This window comes from Diorhabda carinulata, chromosome X (genome assembly GCF_026250575.1).
Source record: "Diorhabda carinulata isolate Delta chromosome X, icDioCari1.1, whole genome shotgun sequence".
NCBI lineage: Eukaryota > Metazoa > Arthropoda > Insecta > Coleoptera > Chrysomelidae > Diorhabda > Diorhabda carinulata.
In genome coordinates this window covers 31,944,393-31,957,861 of record NC_079472.1, presented here as the reverse complement: position 1 = coordinate 31,957,861, position 13,469 = coordinate 31,944,393, and the positions used below count along the sequence as shown (strand labels likewise).

At 34.0% G+C, this 13,469-nt stretch overlaps 1 protein-coding gene across 3 annotated transcripts in view; it reads right to left on the bottom strand.

The window, feature by feature from the left end:
* Positions 1-13,469, bottom strand: part of LOC130902544 (uncharacterized) — a 126,633-nt gene that overhangs the window by 26,858 nt on the left and 86,306 nt on the right. The window lies entirely within an intron of this gene.

The following is a 13,469-nucleotide window of genomic DNA, read 5'->3' as shown; positions in this document are numbered from 1 at the left end:
AAAAATGACCGAGAACTATAGTGGAATAAATCTACTATGCACATCGCTGAAATTAACCACAAAGATAATAACAAATAAAATAAATGAATGTATCTCACTAGCAGATGAACAACAGGGTTTCAGATCGGGAAGATCCTGCACGGACGCAATATTTGTCATAAGACAAATAACGGAAAAATCGATCGAATATAATCGACCGGCCTTCAAGCAAAAATAAATGATGACCTAACTGAACAGATACCTGCAAATAGGGGCATTAGGCAAGGGGACTCTCTCAGTCCGCTCCTATTTAACATAGTGATGGATGAAATCATAAAACAAGTACGCGAACTAAGAGGATACAAAATGGGAAATAAAGAAGTCAAAATCCTGTGCTATGCAGACGATGCGGTACTGTTGGCGGAGAACGAGGACGATCTGCAAAGGCTACTGTACCAATTTAACAAAACAGCAAAAAAGTTCAATATGATAATATCAGCGGCACAGGCAAAATCAATGGTTACTTCCAAGACACCGATCAGATGTAAGCTTGTGGTGGATAACAAAATAACACACCAGGAAATGAAATTTAAATATCTGGGAATCGAAATATCTGGACACGGGGACGTGGGGACGGAAGTAAGAAACCAAGCTACAAGAGCCCCAAGAGCAGCAGCATACCTAAATGACACAATCTGGGGAAATAAATACATTCGAACTGAAGCAAAATTCCGCATATACAAGACCGCAATCAGACCTATATTATCCTATGCAGCAGAGACCCGACCTGAGATATGGAATGGATAGAGAAAGGAGTGAAAACATAAGATGAACATGCGGGATAGATAATATCAATGACTGGGTACTGGATAGAAAGATAAAATGGAATGAGCACATTGACCGCATGACGGAAGAACGAATTGTGAAAATATCAAGGGACAAATCACCAGCAGGACAAAGAAGCCTTGGAAGACCTAGGAAAAGATGGAGTGACAACCTCCCAGGTGACTGAGCAGAGGCAATGATGTGAAGAAAAACAGGCAATGATGCTTATACACAGCAGGAAGAAGAAGAAGAAGAACTTTTATGCATTGAAGTTTTTCCGAGCTTTAATTTTTTTGCAAAATTAGAAAAATCATTTACATACAATCGTTTACATTTTGATTTTCTTTGAAAATTATCTTGTTCCAAGCTAATTTGACTGAAAACTAATATTGCTGAATCCAATTCTGTACAGACGAGATAATAATAATCCTCGTAATATTCTGACTGACTCTCTTCACGTAACTCACTCATTCGAGAAAAGAATTAAAATACGGCATATATGTTGAGAGAAAGAGAGAGAGAAACTTTCCTTTCCTTTCCACATACAGGGTCCTTCACGACGAGCTGAATCGATAAGTATATGGGAAAGTACTGCGACTAGTGTTCTGAAAATTTGCTAGCATGTGTTTTTCAAAATGCTAGTTTCAGCTAAAATAATTTCAGTGTTTTTAAACTTCCTGTTATACCGGAAGTGGATCCAAACTTCGTTATTTTAAACGGAATGTTATGGTTTTTATTAAATTTTTGGAATCTACGTAAAATTTCAACATAACTTTATATAAGACATAGTATGCCTAAAGTCCACCGTTTTTTGATTATTTCATATTTTCGAAATTTTTCGAAATCTAATATTTTTGGGATTTGGACAAATAACACTTACAGCTTTCAAAATCTGTGATAACCTTGACAAAACTTTATATAGGATGTTCAGAAAATGATACCGAATTTCGCTATCTAAAAACTTCGAAAACTTAATTTTTTCAAATTGCAACCCCCAATTTTTCTCGTTACCATTGAATTCTACGCTTTAAATTAAGAGGACTTTGTTAGTAAATTCATATCAACAAACAAACAAACAATGAAAACAACAGACGTTTAAGCTTTTTTTTTTGGTCGCTCCAGACAACCGACAATTAAAAACCATGAAAATTTCAGTTTTTTCAAGTTTCTACAATAACCATTAATTTGAAATACATGAAGTTATTAACGAAGTCCCCTTAATTTAAAGTGTAGAATCCAATGGTAAAGAGAAAAATGGGGGTTGTCATTTGAAAAAAATAAGTTTTTAGACAGCGAAATTCGGCACCATTTTCTGAACCCCCTATATAAATTTTTGTCAAGGTTATCACAAATTCTGAAAGCTGTAAGTGTTATTTGTCCAAATCCCAAAAATATTAGACCTGATTCACTTAAACTTATAAATATAATTTTTTTAGTAGATGCATGTGTCTAAAATTTCGAAAAAGTGAAATAATTAAAAAACGGTGGACTTTAAGCATACGATGCTTTATATAAAGTTATATTAAAATTTCGCGTAGATTTCAAAAATTTAATAAAAACCGTAGCGTTTCGTTTGGGTCCACTTCCGGTATAACCGGAAGTTTAAAAAAACTGAAATTATTTTAGCTGAAACGAGCATTTCGGAAACCCCATGCTGGGTCACATGCTGTCACTAGTAATTCAAAACATGGAATGCTTAGTGCTGGTGTCGTTTTGTTTCACAGGTTTTACAATAGGCCTTCTTCGAACTATCGATGTCCTAATCAGAAGCCTTGGATTGCAATTTTAACTTTACCAGGTACTCATCGAAGACGTGGTCTCCTCCACGCACCAGCGGCGTCGCTTGTGATGCTTTAAGTATGAAGATGGCGTCTTAGACGATTAATTTCGATTAAAAAACTAGTCTTCTGTCGGATTTTACGATTATACGAGGAAGTACCCAAAAGTAACCGGAATAAACCGGATTTCTGCCGCTAGGGCCTGCCTAGCGCAACTCGTCGCCAGTTCAGTACCACGTTCTGTTCGTCACTAGTGACCGTTTTTGCTAGTGCTGTTTCACTGCTGCTTCGTTTTTTTACGATGACAAATTTAAATGAACAACGTGCCGTTGTGAAATTTTGTTTTTTACTCGGTAAAAATGCTGCTGAAACTGTTTTAATGTTGAAAACTGCTTACAAAGATGATGCTATGGGGAAAACTCAAGTATATCAATGGTTTCCTCGATTTAAAAATGGCGACATGTCGATTGATACAAACCTCACTCTGGACGTCCATCAACTGCCCGGATCGATGAAAATGTTAAAAAAAATGCGACAAACAATTGATTAACTGTCTGAAATCAGTGGAATATCTTTGAGCTCGGTTCAGCAAACAGGTGACTGGTTCTTCCACCATGACAAAGCACCTACACACTCAGCCATCACTGTTAGCCAGTTTTTGGTTAAAAATAACATGGTTCCGCTACCCCATGCACCTTACTCGCCTGACATGGCTCCGTGCGACTTTTTCTTGTTTCCACGCATGAAAAGGGACATGAAAGGACGGCGATTTGAAAACATTGAAGACATCAAGAAAAGAACGAGACAGGAGCGTGCAGCCATCTCTAAAGATGAGTTCAAGCAAAACAGTGGAAGCTGGGACAAATGTATTACTTGGAGAGTGTTTTGAAGGGGATAAGGTTGTTTTGTAAATATATAGCATCTAAAAAATAATTCCGTTTATTTTTGGGTACCCCTCGTAATAGTGTATTTTAAAAAATGTAATAGCTCCAGTTTTACCTACACCAAAAATGGGTTCTGAATCCTTTGGTGCTTTAACTGATCCTTGTCTTACCTTCCAGCCATCATTCACCAGTTCTAGTGGACCTTTTTTATGGTTTTAAGGAAGTTTGATGTTTTATCAGATTGAAATTACTGGCAAGTTTATATTTCATCACAGCGAATACTTGGGATTGAGTAGCAATTATTTTGGGGTGTCCATCTTCATGTCATTTAGTGTACTAAGTGGATCACTCTTCCACTGTTCTGTCAGTTCTGTCAGTGATGTGTACCTTAAAAGGTCACTACTTATCAAAATGATTAAACAACTTGTATTCTGATTTTCTTGAATTAATATTAATGGGAATTATATACAAGTTTGGTCTTTCAAGGGAATAAAACATTTTTAGAAAGTATTTATATTTATATATTTACTGTTTTTTTTTTATTTCAAAACGATACTTTGAGAACTCGCCTCGTAAATAAGACTATTCTAGTCTCCGCTCTCCCCTACATTTAATTTGTTGACACCTACATTAACATTCCTCACCTATTCAATGGAACAGAAAAATGTGGACCTTACCCAACATACCTACCTACCTACCTACCTAAATCGGTTATTATCCGAAATGAAAGAAACTGATTTTTAAACCAGAAATTTATCACGGGAAATGGACTTTTAAAACTAAATGAACAGATACAGAAATATGGAGGAATTCTAAATATTTTGTTTAGTATAAATCGTTTCAATATAAAACTTACATATACAAGGTTTAGTTATAAATATTGTACGAGGATGTATTGATATCTAGTTAGCCTAGATCAATTCCATGCATAAATAAATATTGCGTTACCATAGCAACGAACAATAACTTAGTAGAAGTGTCAGTGTAAAGTTTGACGTCAAAAAAGTAAACCATAAATTAAAAGAAAAAAGATGTCCACCGAAAGCCATCAAGTACTTGTATTTGAAAGGGTTAAAAGGTAAGCAGATTTACAAAGATATGCTTAATACCGTTGGTGATCAATGTCCTTCGTATGCGACCGTGAAAAATTGGACTGCAAGCTTCAAAAAAAGTAAATTTTCCATTGAAGATGATGACCGCTCGGAAAGACCAGTTTCTGTGTCAGTCCCCGAAAATATCGATGCAGTTCACGACATGATTTTATCAGACCGTCGAATTGGGCTAAAGCGTATATCTGAAGCACTGAATATTTCATACGAACGCGTTTATCATGTAGTTTACGTCAATTTGGACATGAGAAAAATTGCTGCAAAATAGATCCCCAAATGTTTGAATGTTGACCAAAAGCGTGCAAGAGGGTAGAAGCATCGCGTTTGATCTGTGCTCGATTTGAAAACGATATAGATTTCTTAAACCGAATTGTTACTATGCTTGAGACTTGGGTACATTTCTACAATCCAGAAACAAAGCAACAATCGATGGAATAGCGACACTCTGGTTCTCCAAGACCTAAGAAGTTTCGTGTCCAAAAAACTGCTGAAAAAGTTCTTGCTTCAGTTTTTTGGGATTGCCAAGGAGTAACCATGATTGATTTTTTAGATAAGGGTAGAACAATAACTGGAGATTACTATTCGACCACTCTACAGAAAAAAATTAAAGAGAAAAGACTCGGAAAGCTAACCAAATGTGTGACAACGTCCCTGCACCCAAATCTAATGTTGTCATGCAAAAAATTCGTGATTTCGGGTTCAAATTACTGGAACACCCCCCTTATTCACCAGATTTAGCTCCGTCCGACTATCATCTCTAACCTCACCTGAAAAAAAGTTTAAAAGGTCGTAAATTTTCTTCCAACCAGAAAGTAATAAAAGCTGTTGAGGTCTGGTTGGCAGAGCAAGGGAAATTTTGTCTGGTCCTATAGTAAGCTGAGAATTTTTCAATATATCCTCGTATATACAGTGAAAGGTACATTTGAATTAGTCTTTCCTTCAAAGTAACCAACATGGAGAACCTCCTATTTCAACTTACAACAACGACCATTATAGAATTCGGAAAACCTGCGAAACGCTGTGGTTCGAGATCGAGTCGAAGCGAGTTGACCGACATATAGGTTGGTTTAATGGATCACGATTGACAAGACAATACACAGGAAAGAAACGGAAATAAATCACCAGGAAAACCTGGAATATAAAATAACATACCCGCCAATATTTAAATAAAAGTCACTGACAAACAGAACAAGAAGGTGAATACGAGCAATTTAGAAAAAGTACTTAAGGAGAATGAAGGATATAACACGTAAGACGTAATTAAGAATGAAGCAGGAAATGATTCAGTATTGAATCAATAGAAAAATATGATAAAACATCACATTAAGCAATATACTATGGTAAAAATAGAAAATAATGGATTAAATCTTCTTCTTCTTCATCGTACATTAGTTGTGTTTGCTCCAATGGTTTGCTAACTGCAGCTGGGAAGATGAAGACCAGCTTTCATACCATCTTGTAAGTGGTCGTCTTGGTGTTCGAGATGTATTCGGTTTTTCTTCGTTTGCATCTTTGCCAACCTGTCATCTGACATTCTGACCACGTGGTCTTTCCATTTCCTTCGCCCATTTCTCGCCCATCTCACTACCTCCTGGATACCTCCCTTATTTCATCATTTCCCTTGTGAACAAATTAAGTGTGTCCCGCTATTGATGTCAGCGTTCGCATTTCAGTAGTTCTTAAAAGCTGCTCGATTATGGTATTCTGGTCTCACACAGGTTTCGTACGATTCTGACTTTGCACCAGGTACTCATTTATTTTGATCTTTCACGTCATTTTTTAGATTTCTTGTAGAAGATAGGGATATTTGCATGTTAAAAGCTTTCGCTATTGATCACTGCGTCATCAGCATAACATCTTCTTCCAGTTTGCTTTACCTCGTTTATAATCTCGTCCATTATGATGCTGAACAAGATCGGGCTGTCTCTTTGTCTGATACCGGTCGTCGCAGTTTATTTTCCATTGTTGAATCTTCCTTGTCTTCAGTAGAGTTGTTACATCCCATAATCGTTCCCTATCAAATGCTTGGGTGAGATCGATGAAGCTTATTGAACTCTGTAGCATTTTCCGTTTCCATTTCTATACTTCTGGGTAGACAGGGGTTTGTGTGTTTAATTCACTGTAATCCTTGTAATGGCCTGCACTTTCCAAACTTACTCAAGGATTTGTCATTTGCATAGACACGCATTCGGTTAGAGGTTGATAGTATCTAGTTTATATTGAAAGTGGTGGTTGAATTTGCATTGTATTGAAATTTGTTACTGCCTAAACTATAATCATTTTATCTCCGAATTTCGTTACCTGAACATTTGCAAACAATTTTTTTCTGTTGAAACAACAAATTTTGTAAATTGGTAAAGTTTTGGTGTGCGGGAGTTTGTATTTTACACAAGGATCTAGTAAATATCTAACTGTAGAATATTTTGAAACAATATCTGATAATTTCAAATTCAAAACAAATCAGGAATTTATTACTGTGCAATTTATAGTTCGGGGGAGCGAGATCAAAAAATCAATGCCAATCAATTCTTATGCCCCAAAATATTATTTGAGTACGTTTAAAAAATTTTTTTTGTTCAATCGGAAACAATCGGAAAATTTACTTATTTATGCGGCAATTTTAAACAAAACGACAAAAAAATCGTTTTTAAGAAGATTGTTGTTTTCTAATTTTGAATATTCAAAATGGCGACCGCGTAAATTAACTTTAAGTATATGTTTTTGAATTTCATTAAAATTAACAATTTTGAGAAACGGTTTGTTGGAATCGACAGATTTAGAGTTGTAAATTAAATATAAATAAATTTCCCGGACTATAAATGGACAGAGATATGATATATGCAGAGACGCAAGGGCTGCAGAATTCTTGGAAAAACAAAACTGAAAACTAAGAATATCATATGATAATAATATAATGTAAGTAATGATCTAGACTAAACAACATTGATGTGAAGATACAAGATGTATTGGATGATACTTTTGGTGGAAGTTTTAAACTGGTATTTGGAATGGAAGAAAAAGAAAAGCTACACCATTCTAGTGAAAATGAAGAATCAAATAATAAAGAACACGCCGTTATAAAAAGAAGGTGTTAAAAAGAGGTCTTAATGCATAGATACAAAGTATCTGTCCCAAGAAAGAAAACACAAAAATTTAATCTCCATATACTTTTCCCAGCAATCAAGTTTGAAGATAAAAAGATACAGAATCTCCAAAAGCAATATTTTTAGTTGTATAGAATATGCGTTTTTAGAATTAATCAATATTATGGCTGAATTAGATTATTCTTATTTGTTAAATATACAGACGCATAATGAAAATTCGATATATATTGTGGGATATTTGGATTAGCTCTCCGCAAACATGATGAAACAGTATCGTGATCTGCGTGGCATAGAACCATTTTATTGGAGCACCCGGTATATGTATGAACCTCAAGTACCCAGATATTTTGATACAACCACAGATAGCAAAATTTTTATAGCAAAATGTGATTCTAATGTTCCTCAAATCCAAATAATGCAATTAAAGTTCTACCGATTATTATTGCGGTCAAATTAATATACAATGATGAACCCAAAAGTTCCTGGTAAAACATCGAAAACACAAAAATTTTGTGAAAAATATATTTATTTTCTAATCTCTTTTTAACTCCATATTTGATTACCGAGTATGGCAACAGAAAATAATCCAAGGGGGCTAAATCTGGCGAATATGGTGCATCAGGTCACAAATCAAACTTTAATTCGTTAATTTTGGTCATTGCAATAATGGATATCTTAGCTGGCGTATTTCAACTATTTCTTCTTAGCCGTTCTTGCTCAAATGATGCAATCAGTTGCGAATAATACTCGCCGTTGATAGTTTTTCATTTTTCAAGGTAGTTAATGAAAATTATTCTACGCGCGTCCCAAAAAACCATCGTTTCAGTGCAAATTATCGGTTATATCGCACTTTCTGAAATGCCTACTATGTCTGGTAGCTCGCGCACTATCAGTGGACGAGTCTTCGCATGTCGTATGGCCTCGTTTAAACTCTGGTTTGGTTGCGCTAATGCAACTACCGGGTCAGGCCAGATACTTCTGGAACCATACTCGTAGTAAGAGATCCAAGTGTATTCTTAACAGTTTCCAATCATGTTATTAATAGAAAAAGACTATAGTACGGCAGGAAAACGGATAAAATCCTACTGTATTCCGCCGAAAAAGTTTCCCCAATCTTTATATCTGACTGTACTTAATTACGTCATTGCACACAAAAAGAATTTCTCGTTGACGACAACAAAAAGACGAGTCATTCATAAAATTTTTATGATTTTGCCGCATAGATAAATTTTTCTCCTGAAGGGTTGTATTAGTTGTACGAGATTCAATGAATATTTTTATGAAATGGTGTATATTGATATTTAAATTTTCGCCATTTTAGAATAAGAATGCAAACATGTTCTAATAAATATGTCGATTGACGAAAGGGCGTATTGGTGATATATATACGAAAGCGAGGCAATTCCAGTAGCGTGTTTAACATTTTATCGAATCATAGTCAAGTCAAATTTGGGGTTTACTTCGAAATTAAAAATCATACACAACTACAATTCTCGTAGTTGCTATATAATATTCAACGGGACAGTGACCTATGAGAAAACGGATTGTTAATTTAATATCGTTTCTGGATATCTCGAGAAGCTCCTCGCACTTTTTAGCCGATACGTTTATAGTCCGGTCAATTTAGACATTCGAAGTTACATAAATTTCAACCAAGCTAATAATTAGTGAAATTGCTTAAAATATAATTAAAAATAAAATTTTAAAGTTCCCCATCATTCCCTTGTGTGGAAAAAATGTTATTCAAGGTCAAAGGTAAAAAATTGAATTTTTCGTGATTTTCAGCAAAACGGTAAGTTTTATCAAAAAAATACCTTAGACAGAAATTGTAGACCATAAAATTATCTACAAAAAACGTATTAATACTTTTTTCCTACGAGTCATCGTTTCTGAGATATAACGATTCCAAAAATTGTAATCATCAAAAAATGCATTTGGCCACTGATTTCTAGCTTTATATGATTTTTGTATCTCGATTAATCTTCGCTAAATGCCTTTTTTCCACTTCAAGGTGAAGGGAAAGCAGATTTAGCAGCGTCTCTAAGTTTTTTTGTTTGTTTAGCCGTGCGTGCGTGATCATGGTTCGTAATTTCTCGATATTTGTCCCATATTTGATTACTTTCTGAGGAAAATCTCGATCTATCCCGTAAATATTCACAAATAATATATATGAATTATAAAAAACTAGCGTTTGTTTCATATCGCATTCCAAACTCTCAGACGGGGTTAATTAAATGAGTAAATATATAAAACCTACATATTTACATAGGAAATACACACCTTGTCACATCCGGAATCGGTGTATAATATCCAGGAAATGTATGAATCATACAAATTGTTCTTTGTGTCAAATAATCTTACCCTTTCTAGTATGCGTTCGAATGAATATTCTCAATATTTTTCGTGTTTTTGATTTGATTTTGATTGATTTGTGTGATAAAGTTCCGTGACATCAATTTAAAAATTTGAGGAATTCGTGTATTAGTATTTTGATTTCGTATCATATTCAATGAATAATAAAGAAATAATTTTCCAAAATTTTAACTACTAATCGAATACTTTGACCGTAACAGATTTTCGTTCTTCAATTTTCCTTGCATTGTACAGGGTATTGAACATGTTGCGATTTTTATGGAATGTTAAATATAACTTTTTAAATACCCTGTAGATCACATTTCAACTTTATATTACTGTAATGTGGATTCAAAATATACAATAAATTGTATCTTTGAAATGACAGACCCTGTAAGCTTTCTAATACGTTTTCAAATTGATATCTCGACGTAAAAAGAAGGTACTGAGCTTTATCACACTAATCAATCACCCTGTATATATATTCTTCTATCATTTCCTGTGTTCTATTGTTTATTTGTGTCTAGTACTCTACCAGTTCGTTTTTTTATTTATTCCTCAGTGGACATGGCGATCTCAAATCGATTAATCGAAGAATCGATTCTTCGGAACAAATAAAATATTATTGTTACCGGTTAAAGGATTGATTACTTAAAAACTCGCGAGATGTTTGTGTGTTTAGTTTTCTCAAGGCTTAAACTAGGAATTTGAACATTATTTATATATAAATTTTAAAAAAATCGATCTTTTACACCTCGATTATCTATGATTCGATTCAACTAGATTTAAAAATCGATGTTTTTTCAAATTCTATATCGTCAGCGAACTGTCAATCTATGTGTTTATATGTTTATTATGACATTTGTATTTAATTCTTGGTTCGTTTTAATACTCAGAAACCGGACTAGATGATCGAGAATCAAAAATTTTCATTTTGTTTCTATTCGCATACCGAGCTCGTTTTTCATTTCGCTAGCATTGTTGGAATTCGCTTATTTTTGTTTCAATTACGTTTAGTCACACTTTTTGGAACATTCTTCCTTCTGAATTTACCCCTCTCGCCTCTCTTTCATGGCTTGTGCCACACGAGAAACGCAGAAGATTTCACTGGGAGCAAGTTTTCATTTCTGATACACCGATAAACATATTAGTACAGTACCGTATTGAATTTAGAAGATTTTATTTTGTGAGTGGAGATGATTGAAAAACGAACAGTTTTAAGACGTACATCATACGTTATAAAACCCTTCGTACAAAGAAAACAAAAAAACATAGTTAATAACGAAATTTGTAGTTATTTTCATCCATTTTTTTTAAATAATATCCGAATGTCATCACAAATTACTTGTATTTCTGAAGCGACAAAATGTGAGGTGTCTTCTGAAGAAATAAACCATTTTTTGTAAAGTACTATTACGAACAAATTCGCAAAATAGTTCCCTAGACCAGCCCTGTCCAAATACTAGGAAATTTTAAAAATTCGGTGAATTCGAGCGACGTATTTCACATTTTTCATAAATAGCGAATCTAGTTTGCTGTTTATTTGTAGCAGACGGATTATTTACAGTATTTCTTTTAAATAATTTCCTGTAAAGTCTATTTATTTATTTCTTTTGTTTCTTTTTGATCTAGTACTTTCTAGAATTTTATTTAGGTGTATAAATGATTTGTATTATCGCAGTTAGTTTTTAAATAAATAGTCGTAGTTAAAAAAAAACAAAGTAGTAAAAGTAACCGCAGAGATTATTCAAGTGATATTTATAAATACGTTAACAATGAATTTAGTACCCAACCAGTTAGAATAAACTCGTTTAGTAAGATACCAGATGATTCAAAGTTTTTTACTGGTCACAGTATCACAGGATCAAATGACGCGGGGGATGGAAGTCCTCAACGGTCGCTGAGGGGTACATTTCAGATTTGTGTGATTAGTTTCCTGTTGCATCATCAGATTCAGCTTCTCCAATCTTCAAGTAGCAACCATATATGTCAAGATGATTTAAGAAATTCGTTATATTCGCAAAAAGTCTGCATAAGCAACTGTTCTAATTGCAGTTTTTCAAATTAACCTTATATCACTGTAAATGAATGAATAAATAAGTCCAAAAAATCTTTTTTTAACTAGTGTTAACATTATTTTTAATTTTTACGTCCAATGTTCATCTGGAACCTTAAGTTTCCTATCATTTATAGTCTAGACTAGATAGTCTGGATTTCTGTTTAATCTTGTAAAGCCCTCTTCATATACAAACAAACCAAGATTGAGTCTTGAAAGTTTAGGGGGGGATGATTAGGGGGATGCAAAGTGGGTGCTTCGAATTCTTATTGCAGTGCAAAGGCAGCGATTTTTAGAAAGTATGAGCCGTTTATTTAATAGGTTATAGTCTTTTGTCACATAGGAAAGGAGAGTCCGTGCCAAAAGAAGTAAAGATCACGAAAAGCGCCGAAAAAGTGTAAGGCTGCAATATTTTTTTAACTAAGGACGTTACGTCAACAATTTATCGAAAAATGCGCGGCAAAATCAACCGAGGTGTGTGCTTGTTTCATACAATATTCCAGTTTCCAATGATTCAAGGTTAATGTACACGAATGTGGCTTCGTAGACATTGAACACCCACCATACAGCACTGATCTTGTCCCGTCCGACCATATTTTGTTCGCAAACCGAGTGGTAAATATTTTGACATCGTAGAAGCTTTAGTTCTTAAAAGTGTATGAAAATAAATGTTTAATGTTTACTTGAAGCAGATGGTTTATTTACAATATTTCTTCTAAATAATTTCTAGGAAAGTCTATTTATTTATTTCTTTTGTTTCTTTTTGATCTAGAACTTTCTAGAATTTTATTTAGGTGTATAAATGATTTGTATTATCGCAGTTAGTCTTTAAATAAATAGTTTTAGTGAAAAAAACAAAGTAGTGAAAGTAATCGCAGAAATTATTTAAGTGATATTTATAAATACGTAAAATATATTGAAAACTAATCACAGTTTTTCGATTTATGACCTTTATTTCTGTGTCAGGTTAAGAATTTATATACCGCATTACGTATATTGATGAAAAGAGTGTTTTATTTCCACAATCCCGCAACAATCACTTTAAAAACCATAAACTATACACAAATATAAATATTAGAAGCCGGTTGAGTTTCCCTCTTGTTTTGGTCGGTTGTTAAATTAGAATTAATCAATTTCTCTTAGTCTTTCTGGGAGTTTCATTGTGAATTGCACCTGGCTGTTACCACCACATGTGTTTCGTACGAAGTGAAATATTGTTTTAGAAAATGAGCAATGGAACGCACTAGTGCTTTCCCCTATATCAAAATACGGTAACTCTACTAGTTATTAAAACGGTTATAAATTACATTGTGACAATTTTTGGGAGCAAAATATAAACCGACATTAATTAATCAACAGTTACGGCCAATTAAAATTCTCGT